Source organism: Schistocerca cancellata, chromosome 8, assembly GCF_023864275.1.
Source record: "Schistocerca cancellata isolate TAMUIC-IGC-003103 chromosome 8, iqSchCanc2.1, whole genome shotgun sequence".
NCBI lineage: Eukaryota > Metazoa > Arthropoda > Insecta > Orthoptera > Acrididae > Schistocerca > Schistocerca cancellata.
In genome coordinates this window covers 378552300-378562379 of record NC_064633.1, presented here as the reverse complement: position 1 = coordinate 378562379, position 10080 = coordinate 378552300, and positions in this window count along the sequence as shown.

Below are 10080 nucleotides of genomic sequence, written 5' to 3'. Positions count from 1 at the left end.
AAAATTGCTACATCACGAAGATAACGTGCTACAGACGCGAAATTTAACCGACAGGAAGAAGATGCTGTGATATGCAAATGATTAGATTTTCAGAGCATAAACACAACGTTGGCGCCGGTGGCGACACCTACAACGTGCTGACATGAGGAAAGTTTCCAACCGATTTCTCATACACAAACAGCAGTTGACCGGCGTTGCCTGGTGAAACGTTGTTGTGATGCCTCGTGTAACGAGGAGAAACGCGTACCACCACGTTTCCGACTTTGATAAAGGTCGGATTGTAGCCTACCGCGATTGCGGTTTATCGTATCGCGACATTGCTGCTCGCGTTGGTCGAGATCCAATGACTGTTAGCAGAATATGGAATCGGTGGGTTCGGGTGGGTAATACGGAACGCCGTGCTGGATCCCAACGGCCACGTATCACTGGCAGTCGAGATGACAGGCATCTTATCCGCATGGCTGTAGCGGACCGTACAGCCACGTCTCGATCCCTGAGTCAACAGATGCGGACGTTTGCAAGACAACAAACATATGCACGAACAGTTCGACGACGTTTGCATCAGCATGGCCTATCAGCTCGGAGACCATGGCTGCGGTTACCCTTGACGCTGCATCACAGACAGGAGCGCCTCGGTCACCTCTTGTTCGCATTGACGGCACTTTGAACAGTGGACGGTACATTTCAGATGTGTTACGACCCGTGGCTCTACCCTTCATTCGATCCCGGCGAAACCCTACATTTCAGCAGGATAATGCATGACCTCATGTTGCAGGTCCTGTACGGGCCTTTCTGGATACAGAACATGTTCGACTGCTGTCCTGGCCAGCACATTCTCCAGATCTCTCACCAATTGAAAACGTCTGGTCAATGGTGGCCGAGCAACTGGCTCGTCACAAAGCGCCAGTCACTACTCCTTATTAACTGTGGTATCGTGTTGAAGCTGAATGGGCAGCTGTACCTGTACACGACATCCAAGCTCTGTTAGACTCAATGCGCAGGTGTATCAAGGCCATTATTACAGCCAGAGGTGGTTGTTCTGTGTACTGATTTCTCAGGATCTATCCACCCAAATTGCGTGTAAGTGTAATCACATGTCAGTTCTAGTATAATATATTTGTCCAATGAATACCCGTTTATCATCTGCATTTCTTCTTGGTGTAGCAATTTTAATGGCCAGTAGTGTACCTTATGCTAACAACAACACGCACACTCGTGCTCAAGGGAGGTCTGGAACCTCCGGCGGGAGGGGCCACGTAATCTGTGACATGGCGCCACTTACCACGCGGCCCCTCCGCGCGGCCGTCAAAATGTTTTGATACAACGTTTCGGCGATTCATAATAGACTAAAATATACTCAGTATTCCTTCCAGATGCATTAATGCTGTGTGGCGTTCTGTAAGAATGAAAAGGGAAAAACGAGGGGCGTAAGATACCCCGAATTTCGAGTTGCTAACCATCTACCAAATAAGTGATTACGAGTGATTTCTCGAGAAAACCTCCGGCCATATACGTTGTCGAGTTCATCAGTAGTCTGCAGTCAACATTTTATCCGGGCGGATATTAAATCTGAAAACAGGTAGGGTTCCCAGCAGATGTGCAAATTATCGTCTCCAAAAATTCCAGCATCAGCAGTATCTAGGCGACAAACTGAATAGCAGTCTAACAGTCATCCGATGTATCGTAAAGGCAAGAGAAATGAAAACCCTACCCAAGAAACCCGCACAAACACGCCATTTGATGCATTCAAGGAAGCTAGATTTCGAACAGGAGACGACGTGCTTAGCAAAGTAAATGCCTTGGAAAAAGAACACTGGTCACAAGTAACTAAAACATAGAGACTGCACTAAAGAGCCAGGAACGAAAATTTCCGTATTACCAGAGAGACTTGCAGAGTACGAAAATAACGCATATTATAAAAACATGGAATCATTAACATCAGAAGCAAGTAAGAAGTCTAAAATAGGCAACGGCAGTGGCCGACGGTCTTCACTTAACGACCGAGAGCAGCGGCGTTTGCGTATCGTCGTCATTGTTAACAAATAAGAAATACTGCCCGGAACAACCGCAGAAATCAGTGTGCGACGCACGACGCACGTATTCGTTAGAACAGTGCGGCAACATTTAGCGTTAATGGGCTAGGGCAGCTACGAACGACGCGAATGCCTTTGCTTACAGCACGATATCGCCTGCAGTGCCTCTCCTGGCCTCGTGACAATATCGATTGTACCCGAGACGACTAGAAAACCGTGGCGCAGCTCCACGAAGCCGTGGACCCAAGTTGGCAACAAGGCACTGTGCAATCTTGTGTCGCCTGTCTTTTCATGGAATGGGCTGCGTCCTTTGATCCAACTGAACAGGTAATTGACTGGAAATGGTTATTTTCGGCTACTTGGCGAATATTTGCAGCTACTCATGGACTTTATGTTCCCAGACAACGGTGGAATTTTTATGGATGACAATGCTCCATGTCACCGGGCCAAAGTTGTTCACGACAGGTTTGAAGAACGTTCTGGACGATTCGAGGGAATGATTTGGCTACCCAGCTAACAAAATGGTTCAAATGGCTCTGAGCACTATGGGACTTAACTTCTGAGGTCATCAGTCCCCTCGAACTTAGAACTACTTAAACCTAACTAACCTAAGGACAGCACACACATCCATGCTCCAGGCAGGATTCGAACCTGCGACCGTAGCGGTCGCGCGGGCCGAGACTGTAGCGCCTAGAACCGCTCGGCCTCCCCGGCCGGCCCCATCCAACCTTTATGGGACATAATCGAGAAGCAGTTCTTGTACAAACTTCTGCACCGGCAACACTTCCGCAATTATGGACGGCTATAGATCAAGAATGGCTCAATATTTCTGTAGGGGACTAGCAACGACTTATTGAGTCCATGCCAAGTCGAGTTGCTCCCCTACATCGGGCAAAAGGAGTTCCGACATGGCAGTAGGGGGTTCTCCATGTCTGCTGCGATTTCATTGTATAGAAGCACGCGTGCTTTCAAATGCAACGTTGCGTCAAAATTTCAATACAATCGATGAAGAACCTTCGGAGATACACGATTTTGAACAAACAAATATTTAAATTTTGATTTACATAGATTTTTTTAGGGTCATCTTCCAACATTTGCACCATCATCCGAAACTCTATCTGCATTTCGTAACAATATCCACGATATCACCTTCCTAAACACAACTTCGTCTTTTGTGAACCTATTTCGTGGAGCTCTCTGGTATGTACCATGAGCAGTAGCGGTCCAATAACATTATTTATTGGGACTCTGCACGCTATTATATACCATGCAGTCAGAAGTATCCAGATACACCCAAGAAAACCAGAACTGACGACTATGTGTAACAAAATGCGGACCCGCCAGTATCAAATGAGGCAACAAGTATTTTTCTGTCAGTACAAAAGTAGTGAAAACAGAATGGGTGATTCAGGAGAGCTTCGAAGGTGAACCAGTCATTGGAAGCCACGTGAAAAAACAGTCCATCAGGGACATTCCCGAAGTAGAAACAAGAAGAGGCAACCTCCGCTATAACAAGACCAGCCGTACGTAATGTACGGGTCTGGGTCTGTCAAGCATTGCGAAGCGTGGATGTGAAAGAAGCATGAAATCAGCAGAAAGAACTACTCGTGAGTTGCAAAGTGCTGCCAGCAGTCCAGAGAGCACAATTACTGTGTGTAGGGAGTTAAAAAATGTGATACAAAGGTCGAGTAGCTCCTCAAAGCCACACACTTCTGCAGCCAGTGTTAAGCGGCTCTGGAGGTGGAGTAAAGAGCGATTTTACTGGACACTGGATGACTGGAAACGAGTAATTTGAATTACGCTGTACAATGGAAATTCCGTGAAGGATCGGGCGAATGCCCGAAGAACGACAGCTGACATCGTGTATAGTGCCAGCAGTGAAGTAGGACGGTGCGGGGAGGCCGTGGTGGCCAAGCGGTTAAAGGCGCTACAGTCTCGAACCGCGCGACCGCTACGGTCGCAGGTTCGAATTCTGCCTCGGGCATGGATGTGTGTGATGTCCTTAGGTTAGTTAGGTTTAATTAGTTCTTAGTTCTAGGCGACTGATGACCTTAGAAGTTAAGTCGCATAGCGCTCAGAGCCATTTGAACCATTTGAACGGTGCGGGGATGTTTTTCGTGTTCAGGGTGTGGTAGCCTTATCGCGCTTAAGAAAATGGTTAATAGAGGATGATAGGAACACATTTTACAGAATTTTCTACATAGGACAACAGAGGATCATTTCGGAGACGATTACCATTTGTATCACCACGACAATGCACCCTGTCATAAAGCAAAATCTGTGAGACAATGGTTTATGGACAATAACATTTCTCATATGACCTGACCTCGCCATTGACCCCACTTGAACCCAGTGGAAACGTGTGGGACGAGACAAAACGTCGACTTCGCCCCCAGATCGGCTCTTGAGGAAGGGTGTCCTCACAGATATTCAGTCGCCTTGCTAATTTGTCCCCATTAGAGTTCGAGCCGTCATAAATCTCATAATATCCACTAATGAGTGCCGGTTACGTTTGATCAGATAATGTAGCATGAGAAGTAGCTACCTTTCGTGGGACGTCGGACGCTTATATAGCTTATACAGATGCCTCCCTCTCGGGAACGAATCGTAAGTACTGTTTGCTACTCGGCAACTTAGCAGTTCGGTTATTCTGTACGCTGACAGGCTAGTAGAACTGCGTCAAATGGTTTGTAGAAGTCAAGAAACGCGACGTCTGCCTGAGCTCCGCATCTACTGCTTCCCGATCTCACGAGAGAACGTACCAAGCTGTATCGCACGTTATCAATTAAAGATGTTACCGCCGAAACAAAATTAAGTAGACTGTAGAGGTCTCTAAAATTCTGACAAGAGTGGAATTATTTTCACTCTGACGGAAAACGGGAAACTCCATGAGAGGAATGAGTCATCCAGCGTCGAGACTGCAGCTGTGTCGCAACGCTGGAAATCGTCCAGAGAGGCTGTTTTGTGTTTACTCCGCTGTGCGACGACGGGAGAGCGTCTGATGCAACAAATGTCATCATTGTGCCACAGCACCGAGGCCGCCTTTGCACGTGGAGACGTCCTGGTGCCCCTGTCCTTTGAACTGGTTGGAACCTTCCGCCATCTCACAGCAGAATGTCCACTATCTGAAATAATTAATGGCGAAGGTCTAAATTAATGGTAGTTATTAGGGTTCAAAAACCATCATGCGAACGTGATATGAGTTTGTAGCAGGTTTTCTAAATCAGTGTAGATGTCGCCGATTTGCTAAATCAATGTAGAGAAGTTCTGAGAAGATTCCTTAAACAGTCTCTTCTCTTCCTCTCCTACTCCAAGTCCTCGATGAGTCATCCGTCTTTGCCCTTCATTCCTTTTCATCGACTGATCTGACGTCATTGTCCTCCTCATAATCAGTACTAATATTTTCCTCTTGTCAATCTACATGTTGTTTCCATAAGACTGTGCAAAAATTTAACAGAACACAGAGGATACTCCACTGAAGAATTTGAGTGGGGAACCTGGGGTCGGAGCTTAAGGGAATCGTAGCTATAAAATCACGTTACTGCGTACTTTTTTATTTACACTACTGGCCATTAAAATTGCTACACCACGAGGATGACGTGCTACAGACACGAAATTTAACCGACAGGAAGAAGACGCTGTGCTATCCAAATGATTAGCTTTTCAGACCATTCACACAAGGTTGGCGCCGGTGGCGACACCTACAACGTGCTGACATGAGGAAAGTTTCCCACCGATTTCTCATACACAAACAGCAGTTGACCTGCGCTGCCTGGTGAAACGTTGTTGTGATGCCTCGTCTAAGGAGTAGAAATGCGTACCATCACGTTTCCGAATTTGGTAAAGATCGGATTATAGTCTATTGTGATTGAGGTTTATCGTATCGCGACATTGCTGCTCGCATTGGTCGCGATCCAATGAGTGTTAGCAGAATATGGAATCGGTGGGTTCAGGAGGGTAAATGGAACGCCGTGCTGGATCCCAACGGCCTCGTATCTCTAGCAGTCGAGATGACAGAGCCGGCCGCGGTGGTCTAGCAGTTCAGGCGCTCAGTCCGGAACCGCGAGACTGCTACGGTCGCAGGTTCGAATCCTGCCTCGGGCATGGATGTGTGTCATGTCCTTAGGTTAGTTAAGTTTAAGTAGTTCTAAGTTCTAGGGGACTGATGACCACAGATGTTAAGTCCCATAGTGCTCAGAACCATTTGAACCATTTTTGAGATGACAGGCATCTTATCCGCATGGCTGTAACGTATCGTGCAGCCACGTCTCGATCTCTGAGTCAACAGTTGGGGACGTTTGCAAGACAACAACCATCTGCACGAACAGTTCGACGACGTTTGCAGCAGCATGGACTATCAGCTGCATCATAGACAGGAGCGCCTGCGATGGTGTACTCAACGACGAACCTGGGTGCACGAATGGCAAAACGTCATTTTTTCGGATGAATCCAGGTTCTGTTTACAGCATCACGATGGTCGCTTCCGTGTTTGGCGACATGCGGAGAACGCACATTGTAACCGTGTATTCGTCATCGCCATACTGGCGTATCACCCGGCGTGATGGTATGGTGTGCCATTGGTTACACGTCTCTGTCACCTCTTGTTCGCATTGACGGCACTTTGAACAGTGGACGGTACATTTCAGATGTGTTACGACCCGTGGCTCTACCCTTCATTCGATCCCTGCGAAACCCTACATTTCAGCAGGATAATGCATGACCTCATGTTGCAGGTCCTGTACGGGACTTTCTGGATACAGAACATGTTCGACTGCTGTCCTGGCCAGCACACTCTCCAGATCTCTCACCAACTGAAAACGTCTGGTCAACGGTGGCCGAGCAACTGGCTCGTCACAAAGCGCCAGTCACTACTCCTGATTAACTGTGGCATCGTGTTGAAGCTGAATGGGCAGCTCTACCTGTACACGCCATCCAAGCTCTGTTTGACTCAATGCCCAGGTGTATCAAGGCCGTTATTTCGGCCAGAGGTGGTTGTTCTGGGTACTGATTTCTCAGGATCTATTCACCCAAATTGCGTGTAAGTGTAATCACATGTCAGTACTAGTATAATATATTTGTCCAATGAATACCCGTTTATCATCTGTATTTCTTCTTGGTGTAGCAATTTTAATGGTCAGTAGTGTACATTAGTTACAGTTAACTGCAAATACCATCATCGTCACAATGAACGTATCATTTGTACTGTACCGTACAAGTGTAGTGAAACTGGCGGACATCAACCTCAATACAAGCATGACATCGGCGAACAAGGTTGTGACGCACTCTGACAAATATCCCTGGTGTTTTTCGAATCACATCACAGACATCTACAATTCTGGCAATTAATTCCATCTTCGTATACACAGGGATTTCATACACAAGTGACTTCAGATATCCTCATATGAAATAATCAAGAGGATTCAGGTCAGAAGACCTCGCAGGCCATGGATTAGGACCTCCCCTTCCCAATCCAGCGATCACGAAGTACAGCACTGAGATAGTTGCGGATATCCATACTGAAGTGAGGTGGTGAAACGTCATGTATCCTCTCACGGGCAGCCAAGGGTACGTTGTCCAACAACTCTTTGCATGAACCTCAACTGTAGGTGGCCATTTAGACGTCCAGGTGGTCCAATGAGATTACGCCTACAATGCCGGCCCAGATATTCACAGCAATACGTGCTTGATAGTGTGACTTTACTACAGCACGAGGGTTTTCCTCATCCCACACATGGCTGGTCCTGCTGTTCGAAAGAGCATGACGATCGAATGAGGTCTCGTCGGTAAATAGCTTGATCTGGATTAAATCTGGTCGATCAATCCATTGTTGGAGCAACCACTGATGTAGTGCGACCCTTGGTGCAGTCAGTCACAAGCATTGCATGGACTCGTTGTGGGCGATATGCAGCGCTCATTTCACGTGTAATACGACGAGTACTTGTAGTGGGGTCCGATGCACCGAGTGCCAGCATCTCCTCTTCAGTATCGCGTGTGTGAGTGGTCCTCATGTTGCCAGGTCCCTCGTTTCTTCATTCCAATGAACCAGTCTCTCTCATTCGTCGATCGAGAGAAATAAACACTCGTCGTGACGGATGATGCCTCTTAGGAAATCGTTCCCTATACAGCCTTTCAGCAGCAAAAGCATTGCAACGTACTTCCCCATACACAAAGTGTATGTCAGTGACTGCTGCGAAACTGTACCGGTACTGCTCCATCGTATTGTACTGTACGTCTCTGAATAGCACTGGGTAATGAGTGGGTCTGTCGTTGATTCATAGCACGTTCTGTCATGGGACAATGTAAATACGATACACAGAGCCACCCTATGGACAAATAAACCTGCATCACTACTTCCTAGTTATCAAGCTCCTCCTCCTTGTTTCCTTGCAGGAAATAAAGAATGTACATGTAAATAAACAGCACAGTACTTGGGTGTTCATTGTCTTGAGTTCTCACTAACGTAGCAGCAATTAATGTTGGGTTAGCTGTGTGCCTCTCTTAAGATTTGAGTTGCAAGGAATTGGCTCCACATACAACTTGTTGGTTGTAAATAAGCTGGAAAACAGTAATGCTAGAAAAAACAGTAGACAAGTTTACTTCTGTATCTGCTTAAGCTGGCATCTCCGATTCCAGGTTCCCTACCTCAAATTGTTAAGTGAAACATGCTCTACATCCTGTTACATTTCTGCATGCTCTTACGAGAACATCCTGTATGTTAATGAACGGCTAACCAGGTGTACGGTACAAATCCAAGCTGCAGGCTGCCTACCTAACTGGTTTCAGGGGCACCAAAAATTTGATTTCCAGTATTTCATACAATTATTTATCAAACTTAAAAAATTTAAAATACTGCCCTAATACACTCGTTAAGACGTGTTACGTTAAAGTGCGAGGTGCCGGGGTTAGCAGTGTATTTAACACTAAATTCTTCTAGAATCTACATATGTAAATGATGCTCTAAGGCCCCCCCCCCCCCTATTCTAACTCCGACTTTTGCTGTTGCACATGGATTAAAAAGATACGCGAACTGACTGTAACAAACCCTGCAAGTGGAGTAGAAAAAGAGTTTGGCACCTGCAATAATTTAATTTGATAAATAAGTTAAATAAAGGAAGGTTTCATTAACGTAGTGAGAAACGATAGGATTGCCCTGCCGATTAACAGAATGAAAGTTCTGTCCAAAATAACAATATGATTTATTAAGACTAAACACAAAATAATAAACAAAAACACATGAAACATTTACAATACATAAAATTGGCTCAAATTGGATACTCAAATAAATGCTGTGAAGGTGAAGTTGTCCCTAAACTAGATTGTGACGTTTATGACGAAGTGGTATGTGGAGCCAATTCCTTGCAACTCAAATTTTAAGAGAGACACACAGCTAACCCAACATTAATTGCTACTACGTTAGTGAGAACTCAAGACAATGAACACCCAAGACAGAACAAAGTTAGAAAAGAAAAACAGGCGCGCCCTGCTGAGCTCTGATTATCACCTAGCAAAATTGCCTGCTTTGCCAGTGCTGCAGACGTACATTACCAAGCTGTCTTCTTAACTGCACGGACACGATCTGGCGTACTGGAGGCGATGGCTGGATGCTTCGACGTCCCGTCGCGGTGATGATAATGTCGCGAGTATAGTCCGAAACAAATTATCCTGGTCTGGTTGTTCCAGACTAAAGACTTCCTAGCAATACAAATGCGCCTATGAGGGAGACGAAGAAGGCTCGCCACACAATCACTGACTGTACAGTGATTGATTTTAACAAGTGAAGTCAACTTTAGCCAAAACTGCTCAAGACAGACAACATAGGCCGCTTGTACACTCAATTGCCAACTGTACTCGGAAAGTTACGTTGAAGTCGAAACTTCAGCAACTTCGTTAAACAGTTACAATCAAATAAAAGTATATTAGACAGCCAACAGAAGGCAGGCTGTCCAGAGCAGCGAGAGCTCAGTCTTGTAACCTACCCCGATCGAAAGCTGAGAGCCGACTACCTCACAAGAGCACCCTTACAAAACCGAAAACAGAAAATTCCCGC